Raw genomic sequence first — 23,290 nt, forward strand, 5'->3', positions numbered from 1 at the left:
GGACAAGAAACTGCGAGAGTTGCCCGGTAGGGTGGGTAGGAACACGGTTCAGGAAACTTAATTAAATTGATTAGAAGTCGAAGGTACATAAAGCAAGAAGAAAGTCTCAAAAGAGAGACGGTCTGTCTATTGTCAGACTCACCTCGCGATCAATGTAACAAGGGGAAGTGGACCGTCTATTAGCAGACGCGCCGTGCTGCCGATATAACAAGGGGAATTGGACTATCTACTGTCAGGCGTGTTTTCTAGCTACTGCAACAGAAACTGTATTTCCCAATAATTCCTCATATTTGCACTGTTAAAGTTATTCCGATTGACGAGGGCTGTCGAATTGTATAGAAACTTGGTAGCAATTGCATGCGTGCTTTAAAGAATCCGTGAATAACCTTGCACAGCAACAAGGGACAGATGTGCGTTAACTAGCACAGCTGAGGGATGTTAAGAGATATTGCATATTAAGTTACTAATGCGAAATTCGACCCCAATAATGCTCCGAGAGGATAATTATTCCGTTTCAGGATATTCAAGACTATCCTCGCGTATCACGTTGACAATTGCACGTGGGCTTGCACAGGCATCGCGCGTGTCTTTCCCCTTGCAGTACAGTCGCCGAGGAATCGTTCCTAATAATGCCCGATGTCAAAGGAGAAGCGAGGTTCAGTACTCTCGAGGAGGTCCTTTTTCTGGTAGAAACAATGGTAAAACCTGATCTGACGAACCGTCGCCGCTGGTTGGGGGCCAGCAGAATGCCAACGAATGGTAAATCCCCTTTTGACGTGTCTAGTGTGTAACCGTGTGTAAAGGCGAAGCTCTGCCCTGCATCGAAACTGAGAGGAAACGTAATGCCACGCTCCCGGGGCATCAAACTGCAATTGAAAAGTTCAATTCGAACTCCCTGGGTAGCATCTAGCAACCATATTTACGTTCGTCTACCTATAAGACCCTCTCGCCCCTTTTCAATTATGCTTCGAACGTAGCAGCGGGGAACGAGATTATTATGCGACTGCTTAGCGATGAAATAATCGTCGGATACGTTCAGCCGGTCGAAAGTTTCGGCACTGTTTGGATGGCTGCAGGATGGATCGCGGTCCTCTAGCCTCATAATTTCGAGGGAAGGAAGAAGGAGAAATTCTGAAGCTCGCTAGATTGATTGAGTGACAAATTATGCAGGAGGTCTGGGAAAGTCCCGCAACACTACGGTTATCTATTAATGGGATATGAATACTTGATCGTGGCTTTTCAAGGCTTCGCCGACTTTTAATGGACAGCTATACAGGGGAGAAAGTTTCTTGACACCGTGCGTGTAGGGTGGCCAGGGAATGACGTCGAGAATCGAAACGATACTCGTGAGACCTACTACGGAACGTACGCGCGTACATTGGTGGGGAGAAATATATCGCCACGCGAATGGAGCGCGTCTTACCCTGGTAACGTATACGCAGTGGAGGATGATGAATGACAATCGAAGAAGAACGATAGACACGGATGAGACGCAACGCTTACGGATGGTTCTACCCACTTGCACGTCTGTCTAAAGTCTACAGTCCGAAGCAGCGGGTGCTCCGAGTAATCGTTCAACTGATTAGATTCACGAACGCTGCTCATCCCTGCCCGGAGCGCGAGCGTAACGAATCGGGAAAGGAAACACGCGATAGGTAACCAGCACGAGGTCCCCGCCATCCTTCGACTTATCGTGCGGCTTTCTGGGTTCGTACAAAATGCACTCGACCCAATTCGATGGGGGGGACGAAGAAAGAGAAAATAGAGGCGAAGAGAGAAACGGGGGAGACGGGTGGCTTCCAATGGTCGGGGAAGCAGTTTGCCAGGGAGCATCGGAGCTGGCCAAAAAGGCGTTAGGGAAGCCCGTCACGTTCTGGCCGGCGTGAAAAGCATCCCTGTAAAGGAAAGGAAAACGAGGGAAAAGCGGCCCCTCGTTAGCCGTTCTGTTATTATTTCGATCTAGGTCGATCGTTCGATCGGCAGGAAAGGAGCCAACCGCCGAGAGCGGATCGCTCCGCGACTAATCGTTAACCATTCGTTTGTTCGTCGAACCGTCGAGGCCTATTACTTCTTCCCGGCAGACCGTGAACTCTTCCACCACCGCCGCGCGTTAAATAACGTCTTCTCGCGAATTAGAAGCTTCGCCACTTGCCTCCCGTCCGCGTGACGGTAGCACAGGTCCCGGGCAACGCGTCGTCGGCCGATCCCCTCGTTTCCAACGTACCGGCGGGGTGCTTTAAAATTTAATAGGCAGCCCGGACTTGGTAATCCGCTAATGAACGAAACACGATCCACTTGGCGAGAGTTCGCGAAAGGGGATTGTTTATTAGCATTAATTATTCCGGTGGATCGATCTCGTTTACTTAATGGCAAAATTTGATCTTGAGGTGGGAGCTCGGGTCGCTTATCCTTCGCTTTACTTTCCGATGGAACTCTTGTCCCGTTCGCTGCGAAGAGATGCCTTGCCCCGGACTGTTTCAATAGCGATCGATTCGATTATTCGGCGAAATTTCTGGCGACGGTTTAATTGATCCTGGGTAATTATATATTTCACGCGTCACTGGTAACTTCGCTCCTGGCGCAATATTCCGCGAGATACGTTCTGCTAAACAGATACCGAGCAGGAAGCAGCTGATAACGCGATCATAAGCTTTATACACTTTGCCCGGCCGGCGTTCAATACGCTTTAGCAGGGTATAAATCAGTTCACGTTGTCGACGCGTGTAACGTGTACGAGGAACGGGCGAATATCACACCACGTGCCAATGGGACGGGTGTATCCGGTGAACTCTCTGCTGCCACGAAGTAATCAGGTTTATCTTGTGGTTGCACACAGAGACAGGCACTAGTCGGTGGCCGACAGCGCGCTGTGTCGTTTCGAAGCGACACTCCGTTGCCAAGCTCTGCGTGGCACTGCCATAAGTACGAGGGCTGTCCGCCGTTGACGTTTGAATCCCGATTGAAATTAACACGATGCCCAATTTCCACGGATCTTCGACGCGCGGGACCAGCATTTCCTAATCGCGAATGCTTTGGATATCATCAAACCTGACAAAGAAGCGGAAGCGTTTCGGAACGATCCCGAAGCTAGAAACTGCTCCTTGAAAATTTCAGCCCCCCCCCCCCCCCCCCCGATTATTAACGAGCACCCAACGCGGCTGGTTTGTTATTTAAGAGCCAGCTGATTAAATGGGATTCTGCTTAATAATTATAAATCGTATGAATAATGAACTACCGCGGGATATCTCGTATCCTGTTTCAGAGTTACTCGATATTCCCCGAATAACTGATGGTACAGTTTGGTTCAGGAAGCTAGGAGGCAGCCTCGATTATTAGCGGGAATCTCTTCAGATCGATCGGGCTTACTTGTGCAGGCATAAAATGTATCCTCGCTTTCTGTGCTCGCCCCCCTCGAGTGGCCCTAGAAAACTAACATGCATACATTTGCATTCATTCCCGATCAATTAATATTCCTTTCCTGGCACAAGGACGAGTGATGCTCCATCATCTCGATATCGAAACGATTGATTCGATGAGACGTCTTGCGAGTATCAAGAGGATGCAGTGCAAAGCAAGGGTTGCACAAGGAATCTCGTATGTTCGTAAATAACAGAGGATTCCAACAGTCCCACTTCTGTGCTGCCATATAAATATTGTAACTTGTACGCGTTGTTGCCTGTATTCCCAGAGATATTAGCCTGCATTCTATGCACATGCCTCGATGAGTTTTGTTTCAGGCTCCTGACAGGTTTCGGAGGGTCCAATCTTGTGAGTGAGCTCTCTATATTAACCTTAGCCTTCTCCTCTCCCTGACATGTCATAAAGTAGCAAACTTTCTTTCCAAAAATCATCCCCATTTCTAAAAGTCACTCTACAACGATTAACGCATTAAGACTTCCCGCCCAGGGGTGCAATTCATTAGATTATCCAGGAGTAAAGGAACCCCTAAGTAGCTGACGTTTTCGCGAGCGTTAATAACATGCCTTGCCCTAACAGGTTCATCCCGGTCAGCAGCACACTTACTCCAATACACGATGGCGGGCGGCTTCGGATAGCATCGGGAGTAAAACAAATCATTGGAGGGACGGGCGACGATTAAAAGGGCAAACACGTCTCTCCCTTATCGCGAATCATGAACGAAAGTACAATAGGAACGGTCCGAGGCAGCGTGGCCAAGGAGGTGGAGGGCTCGAACAGACGCGGCGAGATTACTTAAGTAGTAAGGGACGATTACAGCGCCGACATTGTCCCCGGCTGCCGACGGGGGGAGGGGGGAGGGGCGTTTAAACCCCCGACGTCGATAAATCTCCATTACTCTGTACACTAACGCCGAGAAACAGTAAGTCAATATTCCTTTCATATCGTTAATGCGAAAATGACGGGCTTATATACGAGCGCGGTTATTCACCGCAGGATTTCGCACTTTCCACCCTCCTGGCGACGGCCACGGGCACCCTTTCTCTACCGCCGCCGTTGGTTATTCCTTATTTCCTCCTTCGTGGCACGGAGAAAAGCCGCGGTCGTTCATTAGTTTCTTCTCTCCTCTCCCGGTTTTAATAATATTCCACGTTTCCTCCGTTCATCTATCAATTTCCGCGCTTATCTTTGTTTTCCCCTCCGCTTCTTGCTACCCGCCTCGTCATCGTCCGCGATCCGTGGGCGTCCGCGTTCTTTTTTTATAACCGCGCGATAACAGCAACGCATTTCCACCTCGCCCCCCCCCCCCCCCCCGTCCACGAACGAGAAATATTATATGAGAGAAGTTTTCCTTCCCTCGTAACGTCCCAGCCCACCCGCGCTGCCTGTCGATCTCAATTTCTGTTTCGAGCGACAGTCTGCCTACCCCCTGTTCGCGCTCGGATCAAAAGGTCCCAGTTTCCGAAGCCCTCAGGGGCGACTTCTTCCACCTCGTCTCCTTCTTGTTTCTCCGTCTCCACTCGTTCCAGTCAAAGTAAACTTTAATCAAGTATACGCTCGCCCCCACGCTCGCGAAACGATTTGCAAAGGGGTGTGGAGGGAGGGGGGGGGGAGGGGGTCAGATAAACGTCCCGCGGAACAATGCCCGTCCGTAAATCATGTCCTTCCGAATATATTGATGCACTCGATGCCGCTGGACGAGAAAGTGGATGAAAGTGGATCGAGCTACGAGGCTTTTCAGAAACCTCCTCCCTCCCTCCCCGCCCCGGTTCGTCGCCACTCTTGATTCACTGGTTCGCTTTTCAGTCCCTCTGCTTATCCGCGTCTCTCCTGTCCCAGTCTCTGGTCGGACTCGATTAATACTCTCCTCGCCCCACCCCCACCCCCCCTTCCAGTGCCCGCCCCTCTATCAACGATCGTTTTTGAAAGCACGTCACTCTTTAGTCCAGAATGCCGAGAGTTTCGTCGATGCGTTAATTACTCCTCTATTATCGGCGGAACAGCGGCTCGAACGGACGAAAGTGGACGCGTGGGGGCTAGATGCTAGCGGACCGTACGAAATCTGATCCTAGCTAGAGGGACGAGGGTGTGACAACGGACTGGGAGGTGGCGAGGGTGCGAGCAGAGACGCATAAAGTATTACACGAGTCACCACGGTAACCACGAGGGCATTAATCTGACGTGGAAAGAAATAGACGTTGCTTAAAACTGCACAGGGTAGTTCCGAAAAGTGTAATAACACTGTCCAACAAAATTATACTTTTATTTCTGTTCTGTAACATTCAATAGCCGGTTCTCATAGATTTTTGTGCGCTGAAAACGAAACCGCAAATCGTTTCTCGCCATCACCCACAGTTTTCGAGAAATTCGATTTGGAAAAAAATCCAAATTTTCAACTTTGAACAACTTCTGTGTTCAAACAATAATAGTTATTCGGTTGCTTGTCGCGTCAAATTATTCTGTAAATCCTCCCGAATACAGCGATATATAAGTTATTGGTGCATTATGAACATTTAAATATGTTTAAACAACGATCAAAGGGGAAAGCAAAAATGTTCAAAGTTGAAAATTTACAGTTTCTTTCAAAATCGAATTTCTCAAAAACTGAGGTTGATGGCGCACAAGAATCAATAAGAAACGGCTGCTGAATCTTACAAACCAAAATGGCTGTTGGACAGTGTAACCTGCGGCTGTTTCTCGAGCGAAGATAAAGGAATTTAACACGCCAAAGTGGCTGGGTTTACAGAATTCTATCGTCCCATATCGATATTCGTTTCACCAGACAGAAACTATGATACATTGCTTATGTAAACTTCCCCGCCCTTTACTTTTTCCCGCCGATACCAACCCCAAAGCGCACCCCGCAAACAACACCCACAATATACGAATTATCGACATTCCACCGCCTGCGCTAGATCCTTCGTAAATATCACGCGTACCCTCTCCCGTGGCCGACTGCGTCCATGGAAGACAATTAATATCCGTCAATTGGACGGCGCCAGGCCGTGCACGGTGCATCGGTAAAGCCGCGCGCAAACACGCTCGCGAACACTTAAGCCCCGCATAAATAAGCGCGATTCGTGACCGGCTGTAAATTCGTATCTTAACAAGCCCGGATACCCGTTCCCCGGGGGTAATTGCGAATTTCATGGAACCCCGGGGCTGAACTGGGCCAGCGATTTTTCTCCCCCGTTTCACGCGCTGGATTCCCAATTCGAAGGAATTATCGCCGCTGTAAATCGGCGGGGGAGTTTCTTCTCCGTCCTTTCGCATTTCCTTTCGTCTAATTCGGGGACAGATTTCGAACGCGCGAGCCCGGGCGAGCGCGATACGCGCCTCCAACGCGGACGTCCCCCTTTCATTTATTAAAAGAGATACACCGTGCCGGATGCTCTATAGACAGCCGTGGGTCTGTCTGTTCCGCGGACGTTCATTCTTCAGACAGTCTGCTTCACGAACGAGCGCGTGCCTCCCCCTTTATTCGCGCGCGGACCGTCTGCATTCGAGATAATACGCGTGTTCGGAACAATGTTCCCGGCGCGAAGTGGTCGCGCGTACCTTGGCTACGGTTGGTCCGCCGTTGTTTCTCTCCCCGGCCAACTTTTTCCAAGCGTAACGAGTCGTCCCTGGTCGAATAATACGCATCGATCTTCGAACTCGGGGCGGGCGGGGTGGCGCGGCGCCGACTTAAATGGAAAACCTTGAATCGCCGGTGGATCCAGGGCGCGCATTGTTCCCCGTCGATGATTTTAAATAACTCTGTAACGCGACTCGATAAGCGCGGGCGGAAAAAAAAAATAAACGTTTCAGCTACCATATCACGGGACTAAAGGTTTAATTCGATTCTCGTCCCCGCTGAACGCCGCGGACGCAAATACCGGTAATTAATATTAAACCCGTTTCGCGACCAATCGGCGTATACCCGATTACTGCCCCCGCCCATCAATTAAACACTGTCGGCGCTTTTAAACGGCGCCGTCCGGCGATGCTCCTCTCGCCAGCGGACTCTGCACGCGTGTCCTGCTCGAACCGTCGCGAGATGCTTCTATGCATCCTCGCTGCAATACGCGTGCAACGGGCTTCGAAAGTTGTCACGTGCAGTGCGCTCGAAAGCTTGACGAATACAGTCTACTCTGGGTAATGATTTTTTTTTTAATAGGGAACAACGTCGCTGCGAATGTTTACCCTCTTTTGGTTCGTGCCACTAATGTGGAGGATACGTACAGTGGCGTGCAAAAGTATTCGGTGACTTCGGTTTGTGTTACTAAAATTTTGGTGAGTAGAAATGCGGACATAACGGTGATTCAGTTGACCCTAAACCTAATCGCCTGTTTTCCACTTAAAAAAAATTAAAAATAGTACAAAATCTACATCCAGAGCACAATACGGTATCTGTTTCTATTATTAAATAAGAACTTTTACTGCAAAAACTATTTTCTGCCCAATTATCAAATACCAATAGTGACCCTGTTCCTTACCACAACCAGCTAAAACATGGTCGAAAAATCACGAGTCTCTCGTTTTAAAAGTTTTTCGTTGCTTATGCTGCACTTTGATTAGCCCCAAGCTCGTGCAACACTCGCTTAAATGTTCAAATAACTTAGAATTATTTTGTTGTAACGATAGTACAAACGTGACGTTTATAAGAAAAATACGAAATGAGCAGAAATGGGGACATGAGCAGAAATTGGTACAATCGCCTTAAAGGTCGTTTTTTCAACTGTTCAAGTTACTATTTCTTTCGCTATTCCGATCAATTGCAATTTTCTTCAAAACGACGAAACGCGTCACTTAGCAAACTAATCCTTCTAGCATCTAAAAAAAAAACTCAAGTCGTTTGGACGAATTGTGAACAAGTTATTCTGTTTTAAAGGGTGGCCGCATACTTTTGCACGCCACTGTATGTTTGATAATCTGAGACTTGGTAATAAGAATGCCTATTTTCATATCCGCTAAAGCCCTCTGCGAAAGTAGTTGCCGGAGTACTTACCTACACACGCAGTACCTTTAGACTCCGCCTACTGATTACCATGTAAAGAAGAATTACAGAAAAGCTGGCGGTAGACAAATATTTGTCAGAACACCTGCTGGTGTTTCATCTGAGTCTACACGTATTACACGCGTTCGTAACATGGCATAACCACCTACTTCCATTTAACGAATCGCAGACTCACTCGACTACTTTTTGCTGAAAAAATTCCGTAACTTTCCTAATTGGAAAATTCTGTCACCGTTGCGCAAATAATGTAGAATTCCATTCGCCATACTTATCGATGAGTTCAGTGGTGGAAGGGCAAGCTAATAGGAGCTACGATGCGGAATTTGTTTTGCGGAACCGTTCTGCAGCGAAGGTATTTCGCAATGAAAAATCTGTCTGGTTCTCAGCCTAAAATATTATTACACGGCCACGTGCACGCGAAACTGGGGCCTGTCACGTATAATTGAGTTTCTAATCTCCCGCTATTAATCCTGGCCGACCGGAAGGCATGTACCTGAAATCGGTCGGTTGACGGAAATAAATCGCCAACGGTACGTCACGATCACTCGCCCCCTATAATTTCGCTCCACGCTTGTCCAGGGCCCTCAACGTAAAACGTCATTGTCGGTCTATCACATATACAATCCGGGAGAGTGGTTCATTCGAGACCATTGATCTCTTGGACATGCCGCGAGGAGGTAATCAAGAGTGGCTCTGGCCGACAAACTTTAATAATTCGGCACTAGATTGTAGGAGAATACGAGACTGAAAATGTTCCAAAGCTTCTCAAAAGTACAGAGCTGGAGCTCTTGAAACGTTCGAAATTCTAAGGGTATAAAGCGATACCTACTGCTCTGACCATGGCTATCTTTAGGGGTTGCAATAAACTGGTGTTACTCTGGGCATGGTAATCTTGGGTGGTTGCGATTTTAGGTAGGGGAGTGTAGTTTAATAAACTTACAGCACCAGTGAAAACTCACCAAATTCTTCGGGAGGGAGTGCCACTGAATTTTCTGAAGGCAGGGTTCTTTAAGATCATCCACTCGTCGTAGCGAAAGGATGTCTGCTTTCCACTCCAAGGCAATCTTCAAGCACTGTTCAACGTGTATCAGCGAGTCTCGTCGAGGGTGCTTTAACAAGGAACATATGCATAGGGAATGTTGAAAAATATTATATTTAGCACGTATTAAGTAGGCACATTAACTGATTGCGAGTTTACTTTCGCACTGACGTTCATTGACGAAAGCAAATCCTTCGGAAAAATTATGTTTGCGAAGGGGGGGAAACGAGGAATGTCTATTTTTCGTAATTTTGCGATTTATAGCATATTTCGTTGGGAGCAACTGGGACTACAGAGTACAGAACTGTCGAATCACTAAGGGTTGTAAAGTACAAATGACCCCGTAAGATAACGTTATTGTTTTGGGTATACTGGTTAAAACCAGGTATATAATGTCCATTGGAACAAAACACTTAATTTCCTCGATAAAGCTGTTTTGTGACATTCCCTGTTCTTCCCCTTACCCTTCCTGTATACTAATCGCTATAACCGCAAAATCGTATCGGAGAAAACCCACGAGAATTTTAGGGGTATGTACTTGGCAACGCCGGAAGCCCGGCCACTCAACCATTTAACGTGGGCCGTGTGTCGTGCAAAGCTAGCTACGCACCAAGTGATATTTTACAGAGAAGGAACACGTACAAGGGCTGTTCCATGCTGGTTTCACGGTTTTGCGAACCACTGCCCGTATGTGCACGTTACCCGGCTGACTATTAATCACCCCCCCGCGAATCGGGGTGCGATACGCACAAACGTCATTCAAGCTTTCAGCCGATTTTCACTTCGATGAATATCGCTCGAGCGATATTGGGGCTTCAGCTATTTGGTGTTTCCTGACATTCCCCGATCCGAAGCCGTGCGGCGGGAATATTGATACGCAACAGCGTGTCTGTATTTTATTTAGCCCCTCGTTAAAACCGAACAGAATCCCAATAACTCATTTCTTCGCGATCAAACGCGCGATTCTCTCTCAAGGTACTTATCTAAAAAATTCCACAAAGAGACATTCAACGAAGATACACAGGGGCGTCCGGAGACTTTTTCCAGGGGTGGGGGGCAACTTTGGGATGATGGTAAAGAAAAATATACCCCCCTTGCTTTTTTTTAACCCATTTTATAGTGCCAATTTAATTAAAAATTTAAAACCGAAATTTAAAAATATTCCCTTATTTAGTATAAACTTAAAAAGCAGTTTTAAAAAATAAGCGACTTTTTTCAAAAGCCAGGGGGGAAACTGCCCCTTATACGTCTTCTTGGACCGTTTTCTCGATTGCTTCACTACAATACGTATAGAGATCGTTACGAGCCAACGCGATGACAGAGGTATCTTTCTCCGGTTCAATGTCCCGTTTCGGTCCCTCGATTACCTCAATTAAACGGTTTCGATTTACCTGGCACGCGGAACACCGCAACCACTTCGGCTCTGCTTTGGCGGAGGAAGATCAAGATGAATTTTAGATAACGTGCAAGCACACATCCTCGTGTTTAATCCTTTACGCGAGGTTATATATGCAGGGAAGGTCGGGGGAGATCTATTTTATTTAGGAGCTTGGATAGTACCTAGCCGAAATTGCTACCATTCTGGCAATCTGTTCTCAGAAACGGACCTCTGTTCTCCACGTTCTGTGTGCCCTTTTTACACTTTACCCGTGCTCCCATACATCGTATTATATCTGTAGAGCGATGGGAATTAACCCCTCGCGGTCGCACGGGGTGTATTGTACCCTAAGAATAATTTTCGAGTTAAAATGTCGCGTCTTTACGACTTCCAAAGGGGATATATCGCAAGAAAAAAAAATTAAAAAATTGTTTCTTTCTCATAACCGTGGGAAATCTATCATTTTCAACTACAAATTTTATCAAATCCAAATTTACATTTCTAGGAAAAGACCATGATTTTATAAGTATTAGACCATGATTGTATAAGTATTGCGCACGTACAATTATCACTTATCACTGAAAAGTTAAAAGATTAAAAAAATACGAAAATGGTAACTCGAAAAAATGACGCTGGGGTACAGCGAACCTCGTGTGACCAACTTGTGATTATAAGAAAGTGTGACCACGAAGGGTTAAAGGAGAGTCAGGTTCACTTTCGATCGCTAAAGAAAGGAAGTCGGGCATTTTCTGGGAACGTGACGCACGCGTGGCGCGTTACCTTTCAACAAAATTCCTGTTATTGCACGGCTGGCGAGCCCGTTGTGCCGCGAACGTGTTGCCAACAATAAGCACCTCGTTGGCGCGCGGAACATGTAATGGTGCAGCCGCATCGTGGGCCGAACAATGCTTGTTTACCCGTGTCCGTAGCAAATCTAATAACTGTTGGTCTTATCGCGGCGTTTAAGCTTCCATTAGCCCCTCACGCGTTTTTCCCACTCTCACCTCGGCCCGGGCTTGATACAGACGGAACGATTTCCTTTCTTCCTTCCCTTTTAATCTTCTCGTAGGGTCGCCGGACGGTTAGGGCGAGGATCACTCGTTTCCGCGAACAGTAAACGCTGATTCCTTTTGTGCCGCGCGGCTCATTGTATCTCCGAATAACCGATAATCACGGCCGCATTACAAATTTCCGCTGATTAATAATTAACGATGATTTCGAGTGGGCGAAATCGGTTTCTCCGAAATAATGCACGTTCGTTTATAATTCGCCCAGACCGCGGCAGCGATTAAAGGTCCCGGATCGGTGTTAATTAACCGTCCTTTTTATCAATCTTCGCCGCACTTCGTTTAACAGTCGCCGACGTGCCAAGGGGAATGCTTTGATGGATAGTCACAGTCTTGTGGTAGCCTGTGTCACTAATGAATCTGTGTGCTAGTTACTTCCAGAGCATGTTGCTTATCAATGTGCTCAGTCTTCATACCAGTGCTTAATTAAGGGGTTAGGCCACCTTGGACGGAGCAAAATTGATAGAGAAACGAACAACTACCAATTATTACTACCTATACCTCTGTGCCTCTACGCAGCATTAATATTTCAGACTATCCGCAATGAAGATCCTCGAACTTGTTTCTGCCTATTGCAAGGTCTACCGAGAAGCTGTCACCACAGTGTACATTTCATTAGAGAAATACGATAGGCTTGCGAGTGCCTCGCCCGAAGAGGAGTCCAGCGACATGCTGGCTCGCATATTTGAGCGATCCTGGCCCAGCGTATCTATCCATCTGATACGGTGCAAGACAATAAACGGCTGTTTATCTGTAATTAGTCTAATGGCTGTAGTTGCACTGTTCCGAAAGGATAATGGCGATAGTCCTCCAGCTAAACCGACGCCACTCGCCGTGGCTGGCAATCCATGCGATCCCCATTGCATAGATGAGAGAGCGCCGATAGAGCATACGGCGAGCAAACTGCCAGCCATCATCGAAATTCCTGTCAACCGATTATTCATTCCGTCTGGTATCAGGGGCTCGATTCTTGCGACGCCTCCTCGACGATCCGCTGCGAGGAGCCGCTCGATTCGCACGCGTATTAACGAACATCGCGTCGTCAGAGGGTAGACCTTCTGTGTCCAATGGAGGCACTTCGATGCTATTAAATCAAAGTGTTGGAGGGTTGAATTCCAGTCGGGTGCCATACAGTTGAAGGAGCGTAATGAGGGACCTGTAGCTTATTTCTGGGTATTCTCCGAGGAGTACTTGTTAAACAATGATTACATCGATCACGATGGAGAGTTTTAATGGCAATAAACACCATGTGACAGAGATATAATTCTTAGATCCATCGTCAGATAATTCATAAATGGGATGAGCATCCTAAATCCCTACTGATTTAATTTTCACCACACCCCGGCGTTATCGTCAACGCAGAACCCTTCAATTCGCAAGTGAAATCGTAACTATTGCAAATGTACCGAGTTTTTCAATTACCGGTAGAATTTTCAGTCAAAACTGAAAATGCACTGGTAATTAACCGGTATTTTTTTAAGGTATTGAAAATATAAGACTAAGCATTGCATAAAAAAACTTTTCGTGAACTCTAATCGAGCATTATACAAACTAGATATATTTGTATAACTATCGACAACACTTATTATTATGGATCTTCGCACGAAAAACAATGAAAAGAATCTTAACTTAAATACGTAGTTAGATATTTTTAACAACTCTTTTTAATAAATAAGCAAAGTTTTTTAAATAAGTGAAGTTTTTTTTCACTGATAACATAGTAGATGTCGACGGAATTAATAAACCTATATATGCGGTATATTGATATACGTAATTTATCGAATTACCGGTAAAAATTTGGCCAATTTACCCGGTCAAAATTTGGCAAATTACCGATCAAAATTTGGCAAATTACCGATCAAAATTTGGCAAATTACCGGTAAAAATTTGGCAAATTACCGGTAAAAATTTGACAAATTACCGGTAAAAATTTGGCAAATTACCGGTCAAAATTTCAGGGCATTTCTCGCGATTTACAGGGAAACCGGGCATTGCAATCCCTAATCCTAACGTTATAAAGGAAACGCATATCATTATTCAATAAGAGAAACGTGCTCCTGGAAGTTCGTTTATGAAACGCTGGAGAGAACTGATTCGCCGACCGAATGCTAAATGCTTCCTCGTAATAATATTGATACAATATTCCTTGAAACTTTCCTTCCCAGGGCAGTCTACTTAAAAAGAGCACTTGTATCGTTGACCTGAAACGGCGGAAAGTCGAGCTCGCGTGGCTCGTTGCGTGAAATCAATACCGCGGGGCACACGCAAGTGTTCGCCTCTTCCCTTTTTTCCTGTTTCCCTCTTCCCCCGATCCTGCGACTTTCAACCGGCCGCGCTTACAATTGCTCGCCTGCACGATCTCACAAGTATCGTTAAATTAATACACCCTGCCAATGGCGACCGTTGGGTCATTACTATTGCCTCTACCCACCGCCGAGGATCACGATAAATGGCAAAAGGATAGAGAGGTTATTGTGGCTCCACCCTTTCGACCACCCCAGCCCCAACGAATTCGCTTAATTGAATTTATCCCGGCGTCTGATATCGATAATTTAAACACTCGCTGGAGCAGCCACTTCATAGATTCACGCGTCTTAATCGCGCGAGGCGCCAGGAGTCCGGAACGTTTCCACGTGATTCGTATTACCTAGGAGTAACTACTTAGAATGGGAACGCTAGTACGCCCCGTAATGAAGGAGCTCTGACAGATATTGTTGGCTAGGACATAATGCAGAGGGAGAGAGAGAGCTCTGCAGAATATCTCCGCCATTCGTTAACCCCGAGCGCGGTGGAACTTAAATCCTCAGTCGGCTTTGGAGTAGCTTGCTCTCGGATTTCCAGGAGACGCTTCGGTCATAGTGTCTGTAAACAGGTAGAACGCTCGGAAAGCGAGGCGCACTCGCCGTTCCAGCCCCGCCGCGGAAGTACTCGAATTTATCCAGCGGATAGCGTATCAAACTGTAAAGCAAAGTCCTTTGTGCTCCCGGAATAATCGCGAGTTCCGTTTCAATGGGCCAGTTGAAGAACACGCGCCTTCTCCATCCCCAGCCCTCCCGCCCCCTATTTTCCATTCTACCATGTTCCACGATATCCCTTTTTCCACGTATGCCCGCAGCCTTGCATACACGCGTATCTGCAATCGTACACGTTTTCAGCATCGATCCACACTCCATCTTCCCTCTCCAGATCCCAGACTGTCCCTCCGTTTTGTAAACGCGACCGAGGGAGGGTCGCGGAATGAACACTGGCTCTCCCAGGTCCTCGGCGCCATAATTCACCTGTACTTTCGCCGAATCGACGATACGAAGCCGGTCGGAAAAAGTCCCGGGCGCACCTGCGCTTGCCATCGTCGGCAATACATTGAAAGCTCGCGGTGCAGCCCGGACAAGTGAGCGGAGAATTATTGTCTCCTGTGGCGAACGCAGGTGTGCCCGAACCCAGGCCGCGGCACAATGTACCAATACACGCGCGATTCAGCCTGGCGATGACGAAGTTTGATCGATCCTAGCATTGAAAACCGAAGAGTCGCGTGACGCAAAGTGTCCGACTAGGTGTTCCACCCAATCAGCCAGCCCGGCAAGTTTAATGCAACCGTTCAGGCTTCCACCGAACCAACCTTGGACGCTTAATCGAGAAGGCAGCCTCGACAGTTGCGTAATTGGGCTTGAGCGCTGCAGCTTTTAAAGTTCCGAGTCCAAGTGACGAAGATTCAAAGCTTTGAGGTCGAACCGTTTCAGACACGAAGTTCGGGAGGCGAAAGGCTTGAATGTCAGAAGGCTGAGCAGCGGAGCTTTATCGAAGTCGCGTAGCCAGAGCTTTGAAGTGTAAATAGTGGAGGTCCAGAGAATTCTGGTTAGAGAGCTGAAGAGTGGAGGAGCTCGAGTATTCAGGCTACGAAGAATGGAAGTTCAAGAGGTAAGGATTCGAAGGATTGAAGCCCAAGTGCTGACGGTTCAGAAGTTCGAAGTCCAAGCGCTGGGTGCTTAAAGCTTCCGAGGATAACCGTTTAGGGGATCAACGTCTAAATTCACAATTTCGCCGAAGTGTTCGATTTCTATTAGAAGACACCGCGGTGAAACATAGCGGGATGCTTTACGTTACAGGCTCCGTGATACTACCTCGAGCAGCGGCTGGATATACTCGAGAGAATATAGACCGGCATTATCCCAGTGAACGCGAGCGTTGCACGATATTACAGAAATTCGACGTCGCAACAGCATATGGCAGAAAAATGTGAAAATTCCCACGCAACGCCGATGCAACGAGGAAATGGGGAAACGATATAACTTCCTGTTGCGAGCACACAAAACTGTGGGGGAAAAACGATGCGGTACGTTGCGGTGGGAACGCTACATTCCACCGTGTTATATTTTTCAAGTTGTCAAATAATTCTGCTTTAGATTTTTTAATGTGCGCCGCCCCGAAACCGTTGCGCCGCGTTTCACCCAGGCTAAACACGAGCGTGTTGCATCTGTCTACCATCCGAATACAGTCCAGCTCCAGACTTTCAATAGACCCGTGCATTCAGTAGCTATTTTATAGAACCTAATGGATTAATGGGAGATACCATCCATAGCACTGGGGACAACAAAAAGATCGAGCGCTAGAATTATCATCTACTTTAATCAACTTTACGCCCTCGACTCCCCTCGTAATATGATTGACAACAGATCGTGCAGCGAAGGAACAGCTAAAGCCAACGCCGCCGCCAGTGGAGCGATGAAATTAATACACCCACGTGTAATTGCGCCCAGCCAGGCTGTATCTTTCTCGGTGATCGGGGAGGGGGAGATTACGGGATGCTCGATATGCTAATGAGACGATAACCTCAAAGTACGGAATCGTCGGTGACTATGCTCCCCTTCTATCGGGCGTCGATACGTCGCGGGAGCAAACAGCAATCTACTAATGTCCGAACAATGTGTACAATGTGCATAGATAATTCGTGCCACGAGGACACGGGGACGCGGCGCAGGGGAATCGGTAATGACATCAATCACTTGTTATAACCAATCAGCCGTACGTTTCGTTATCCTAAACCGATCCTGTCCCTGTTTCCCAGGCAAATCGCGTTTAATACGGGGACATTCGTGGCGGGGCACTGTACTGCACACCCCCATCTGTGTCTGTGCACCGTCGGAACTGCCGTTTCCCAGGAAATTACATCGAAACGCAGACCCCATGAAGAAAGCCACCGGTGCTTTTGCTTCCGTTCTTTCCGCGACTCTCGTCGCCCAGGACCGTCATTTCCGTGACCCGGCGCAATTTTGGCCCGCGTGCCACGTTCCCTCGCCGCCGCCCTCGAAACCCCTCGTTTGTTTTGCCCGGCGTTTGCGCGTCTTCTCGAACCCCGTGCCCCAAGGACCGTCTATTATTTGCGAGCCCGGACGCGTTCACCTACTTTCGTGTCAACTTCGCCGGGGTTCGAATTCATCCTCTGGCCCGCGGTCCGCGCCGACCCGCTGCCTCCGTCTCTTCCGTATCGCGCGAGATCATCGTCTCGCGGCCGAGATATTAAATTTCTTGCCCGCCCTGGAAACGGGTCGGCGGGCCGGGAGCCCCGCGAGCGCTAAGGATCGGGACAGAATCGGGGAGGGAAATGAATGTTTCGGGGCAGCTGCGACGCTTCCTGGCGGAGTTAATTGCGATGCTGATGCCTCGGTGATACCGTAACTGCGAGGGAAGTGTGTTGAAGTGTTTGCTCGCTGGGTCGAGAGGGTACGACTGAATGGGCCACGTGGACACGCGAGGCTGCCGGAGTGACCGCCGGGGTCGCAGATTTCAGGGATTTTCCAAGTGTGTGCACTCTGGTTCGATTACAGGCTGGACGAAGGAAGGGTTGCGCGAAGACTGATTCGATGCACAGGATTCTTGGAAACCTCGGTACCGCCGATATAAAGTTATGGAAACAGCTCTGTATAATATAAATTGTAAATGCTTCGCGCAGTAGCTAGCTTCCGATATTAATCCCACGACGGAGGGAGATAACCGCGCTCCAAATAATTCAATCAGATGAGCAGACGTTCAGAAATTAAAGATTCAGGCTCCAAGGAAGAAAAAGGAACGATCGATAGGATTACTGGCCAGTTCGAACCAATTAAGCTATCCAGGTCGCCGACGAATTCTCCTCTGCTTACGTCTCATAATCTAATCGCGATGGCTGCCTACCGCGGTTCAATCGGTTGGCTCCCTTTCCCTTGCACTTATCCTGACACCCTCCAGTGATCCTCGTGTTACTTTAACCTTTTGACTGCGGCGCACTCTCGGAGAGGACCATCGACACAGACGGCGCGATATTCGCATATCAGTCGCTGCGACTGGTTGCCCACTAACTACCTAGTACCTACTGATCAAAACGGTGCCCGGAGATTTGATACCATGCTTAGGGGTTGAAAAATTATGTTCCGTCTCCGAGAACGGGACTCATAAATTAGCAAGGCTTTACTCTGGCAGGCGCCAGATAGTCTAGGACGTCGGACATTGTAACGTGGAAAGCATCAACAGAAGTGGTAAATCACATTTTGTTTTCAATACAGAAGCAAAATAGTTTGACGAAACGCGCGGCGCCGACATCGCTTAACGCGCGTGTATTGAAAACAAAACGCGATCTACCACTTCCGTTGATGCTTTCCGAAGGAAAAATGTCTGTTGCATCTTGTGGAGTAGTCAGATTTTCTCCTAGACCCTTAGTTTTGGAAATAAATTGAAAGATAAATGAGTGCATTTCGGGTTGTCCTTTTCCCTTTGATCAATATTTAAACATATGTAAATGTTCATAATGCAATAATAACTTATATTGCTGTATTCGGGAGGGTTCGTAGAATAATTTGACGCAACGAGCAACCGAATGAGTATTACCGTTTCGACACAAGAAATATTCAAAGTTGAAAATTTGCAGTTTTTTTTTAAAAATCGATTTTCTCAAAAACTAAGGTTGATGGCGACAAACGGTTTGCGGATTCGTTTTCAGGGCACGAAAACCTATAAGAAGCGGCTATTGAATGTTACACGTCCGAAAAAAAGTCCAATTTTGTCGAACTGTGTTATTTATGCCACCAATCTCGTGGACTAACATTCCATCTACCACCGAGACAGCTCATTTGTAACCAAGTATTCGGGTATAAATTCTCATCCAGCAACCGCGGTCTGCAAACAATCGCCCTTTCCACGCGGAAAAGGGAGGGGGCAACCGAAATTTAGATCGACGTCCACGTAGGAACGGCGAACGTTGCCGTTATCTTGCGGCGGATCGGCCGGCGTGGCTCACAATTTGCATGGTCCGTATCGCGGCAAAAGGCATCCGCCCTCGAATCGCATTCCAAACGATCCGACGTGATTAAAAAGTCGCCAAGAGGCCGACGGGGGGTAGCGAGAAGTTGCTCTCCAGCAGGATTCCTGGCGTGGACGTCGGCTACTGAATAATTCAATGAACGTGCGTTAATTCCCATACACAGGGTGAACGGAGACCGCGGAACGCCATGAGACACGCGAGCGCCTCGACAGCGGCCCCCCCCGAAACTTAGAATTGTTAATCGGTCCGCGTTGCCCAGTTTTGAATCATCCTTGGGGCTCGCGGCGCCGCTCCCCATTAATTCCCCACGGTCTACGCCCAGCCACCATACCGGGGAAGCAATTAACGGTAAACCGATCGTCGTGCTGTCTGCTCCCTTTTTCCAACGACCACCGACATCCTCCCCCGTTAGCCTACTTATCGCATTGCAGAACTTCTAAAAGGAATGGACCAGAGAAGCGGGAGTGAAGCTAGGTTCGCGACGGGGCTCGCAGTGTCTGCTTAGTTAATTATTCCCGTTACAGGCGTAACGCTGTGGAATGTAGGGACTGAACAACCCTCGGCCGCTCGAGTCTGCAACCAGGCGAATGGAGATTGGTAAAATGGATTTTATTAACGACCGTATATGAATAGAGGAGCCTCGAGGATATATCATCTCGGCGATGATGGTCGAATCGTTTATCAAACCGTCCAATGGACGCGCCGCGTTGGGTCAAGTCGTATTACAGGGTGATATGCCGCGTTCAGCGATAATACAATTTACAGTCGCGATGATCGATCAGTCCAGGGGGGGTGGAGCGTTTAATTGGTTAAGCATTTAAAGGGTAACGTCGACGCGCCGAGTGCAAGGGTTACGCGAGCTCGAGGGGGTTGCATCTTCCATGAACACGGTAATAATCCGCGAGGTTCGTTTAATCGCGACGAGAGGCGACCGGGGGGGTGGAACGATGAAAACGTGCTACGCCGGTCCGGCGGCTCCTGAAACGAATGAATTAATCGCGAGCTGCTCCGGCAACAAAAACCATTGACACGCCTCGATCGAGGAGAACAGTGGGGATCCTCGTCCGGAAAGTCGATACGAGAAGCAATCTCTGAGACGAAATTCCGCCGTTTCCGCGGCTGATAACGTTGACGCTAGTCAATGGGCGTAAAAGAGAGAGAGAGAGAGAGAGGGAGAGATAGCAAGAGGGAAAGAGAGAAAGAAAGAAATGGAGAAAGAAAGAGGGAAAGAGCGCCATATCCGCAACGCCACGGTGCGTTGCCCGCGAAAGAGTCGTCGCTGGTGATCGGAACGTCGATTGCATTTTAATCTAGAGGGAAAATCGTGGTGTTACGGCTGAGAGCGTCGGGGGGTTGTGTAACTAGTTTGCAGTGCGCATTTGTTAAATCCAATCAGCTCCCGCGGTGCCAAGTGAACCGCGATTCGTTCCATTGGCGTCGCGACGTACCTCGCGCTCGCTCCTGCCCTCCCGCAGAAGCAACCGTCCGCGCTCTTATCCCCCGTCTTCATCCCCCAGCTCGTCCACCCGCTACCCGCGCCGCCCCGTCAGGCTGGTTCTTTTTGTTTCGTGTTCCACGAAATCGTACAGGAAGCGGCCGGAGGTAACGAACGAAATATTGGATTAAGCTGATAAAGGTAGCACGAACCGCAATAAGTCCTCCGGAGCGTGTACACGCGAGGGACGGGGAGAGAGGGGGGAACAATGAAACGCGATACGAGGCCGAGATAAGAATGAAATTGCGTTATGGCCGGTCGAGCCGTGGTTTTCGATTCGATGCGTTTTATCACTTCCCGCCGGACACCCTGCCACAATTTGTCCTGACTCGTATCCGCCGACGGCCGCACAAAAGGGCGCATCCTGGCCGCGGACAAAGGGGGTTTCTTTCCGATTCCTTTCACCCTTTTCTCTCCTCCCGCTCGAAACTCGATCCGGGCCCGCGGTCGCGTAATTTCGGCGGTCCATTCAGCCGCGATACCAGGTAACGCTCGATAGTTAGCAGGATTTGTTTGCTCCGAGTGCTTCCACTGTCAGCCAGGTCGCCGGACAACTCGCGCTCTCCGGGGGGAGGCGAAGAGAGAGGCACGTTTCTTTTCGGGCAGGGGAATGCGGACTTTATTCCCGAAGCCGCGGAGAACGTGGACAAAGATTCGAGAAATCCCAAGAACGACGAACTTGGCTCGAGTGGTAGACAAGCCGCTGTTGCCAAAAACGTAAACTTCTCTTTGTGACTGGAGACGCTGAGTGTCCAGAAGTACAGATGTTTACGTCGACTTTGAAGGAGGAACGTTTCATGCATCAAAATTCAATATTCGACGTCGGAGCTTCGGAAAAATCGCACGACAATCGCAGCCCCCGTTGCGAGTGCTGAAGGTAAAACGTCCGTTACCAGACGGGCAGTAACCACTCGAGGCACGAGCCGTTCCGAAGTAAAGAGCCTTTGGAGTCGCAGAAAAATGTTGTTTACTGTTAAGTGAACGGTGTATTACGCTGCATTGCGACGCATTACGTCGCTTCGCTTCGGAAACGTATCCTACTCCTCGGCGCGAGTGAAATCCCGCCGATGCCAGTAGTACAGATCAACAGATAACGATCCATATAAATTGGGCACCCGTGTATCGGCGACGCTGCTTAAATGTATGCTATACGGAGGGGGATATTCGTATTACCGGTGTCGTGTGTTATCGAGTAAACCGATAACGTACGCGTAACGTGCCGCGAAAATGGAAAAAATGAATTCCCGATCGCGGAACGAGAGAAAAAAAAGAAGGGGAAAAAAAAAATAGAAACGAGGGATTTGTAATTCCGTTCCCTCTTATAGAGATTGATCGACCCACTAAACGCCATATTTCATCGGAACCGTTGTTATATTCCTTCTGGCCCGCGCGTATCTTTGGTGCTTCGTGTCATTTACGTGTTATCCGCGCTCCATTCATTCTATCGAAATATATTGTTCTCTCCAAATACGATCAAAGGGGCGAAAATTGTGGCGAAAGGTATCCGTTCCCGCGCCGGATACATTTATCCCTGGCTCGTAAAATAATATTATACATATACGCTCGATCCGCGGTGAAACAAAAAAAAAAAACGGGGACAGGAGCCTTTTAATCGAAATCACGAGATTCCATCGATGTATTTATGTATAGTTACCTCCGGGATTTTCAGCTTCCAGCCTCCCATTGAAATAAATCGACACGGCCGCCACATTGTTTAAATGTTGAATCTAACGCACTGTGCTCTTCAATTCTCCGCATATATTATATTTGAAAAGTATTCCGCGGGTACTTGTTCTACAGAAACATGCCAGATCTTTCTCCTTTTTCGACACGCAAGTCTGCCATAATTTCGTCTACGAGACCTATTCAAAGCAACGAACGCTATTTTGCTCCTACATACATACTTCCATCGTCTCTCATTTTCCACCGGGAAATGCCTTATCGTCCGCGCCCGTGTACGCCCGGCACACACGCACACGCGCGCGCGCGCACACGCTAGATACGAGCCCTCTGTTAAATTCCGTCCGTCCGTAATCAATCGATGACCCGCCAATTACCAGTTTCCGTCTTAATTGGCAAACACGGTCGAAACGAGCGAGAAGGTGAACGGGTCGCGAGTCTTCGATCGCGGATCTGACCGATTCGATCGGGCGCTAGGCCCGCGCCCGCCCCCTGTTCCGCGGGATTTCGTTGAAATCTCGCGCGACTGACGCTAACGATTGTCGCATCGTCCGCGCGGGATCGCCGGGCGCGTCCGAGGGCGCCGTTTTTTTCAATTAGCAGAATTATTTTCCCCAATTACTCGACGGATATCCGCGTCCAATCCCGCGGGCCGAGCGCATAAATATTTATATAGCCGCCGTCCACGGCGAGGCTCCAGCTTTTTCCATGTAAATACGAGGTGCCGAGGATTTTCCGCGGAGCCGGTCGTGTCAAAAACTTTCACGGCGCAGGAACTTTAACCCGGCGCAGCGCGAGATGAACAGACACGAGCCGGCGAGGGGGAGGCCAGAGAGGCGAGATTCTAATTCTAACTTCGGCGCCGTTTGTAATTCAGTTTTACAGGCGTCACGCGAATGTTCATTACGGCCGGGTAACGTCTAC

At 48.4% G+C, this 23,290-nt stretch overlaps 1 protein-coding gene across 2 annotated transcripts in view; it reads left to right on the forward strand.

Moving 5' to 3' along the window:
• The window catches only part of Dpr12 (defective proboscis extension response 12), a 69,988-nt gene that overhangs the window by 15,438 nt on the left and 31,260 nt on the right, over positions 1-23,290 (forward strand). The window contains exon 1 of one of the 2 annotated variants that reach the window (XM_076812357.1): positions 4,038-4,339. The exons of the other annotated variant lie outside the window; for it this stretch is intronic. The gene's annotated coding sequence lies outside the window, so the exon portion shown is untranslated. Of the gene's footprint in view, positions 1-4,037; positions 4,340-23,290 lie in introns of those variants that run through there. 2 annotated transcript variants of the gene reach the window in all.

This window comes from Andrena cerasifolii, chromosome 5 (assembly GCF_050908995.1).
Source record: "Andrena cerasifolii isolate SP2316 chromosome 5, iyAndCera1_principal, whole genome shotgun sequence".
Taxonomy (NCBI): Eukaryota; Metazoa; Arthropoda; class Insecta; order Hymenoptera; family Andrenidae; genus Andrena; species Andrena cerasifolii.